Here is a 259-nt window from a genome sequence, read left to right as displayed (position 1 = left end):
TCTCACACTTCTTACTCAGCAGTGTCTTTCTACAGGAAAAAGAGCTGAAAAAGAGACTGTTCCCTTGGTTTAAATAATTTCACCTCATCTGATCGCACTGTTTTTTTTTTTTTATATATATATATATATATATACTAAAATAGAAAAGTAAATAAGTCAATTAAAACAAACAAGCATGAGAGGAATTAACACACTAGTTATGTCTGATTAATGAAATTTAATGGGGAAAAAAGTGTTTGACTTCTGTAAACTACAAGTC

The sequence above is a fragment of the Chanodichthys erythropterus genome, chromosome 18 (assembly GCF_024489055.1).
Source record: "Chanodichthys erythropterus isolate Z2021 chromosome 18, ASM2448905v1, whole genome shotgun sequence".
NCBI lineage: Eukaryota > Metazoa > Chordata > Actinopteri > Cypriniformes > Xenocyprididae > Chanodichthys > Chanodichthys erythropterus.
This window is presented reverse-complemented; position numbering follows the sequence as displayed.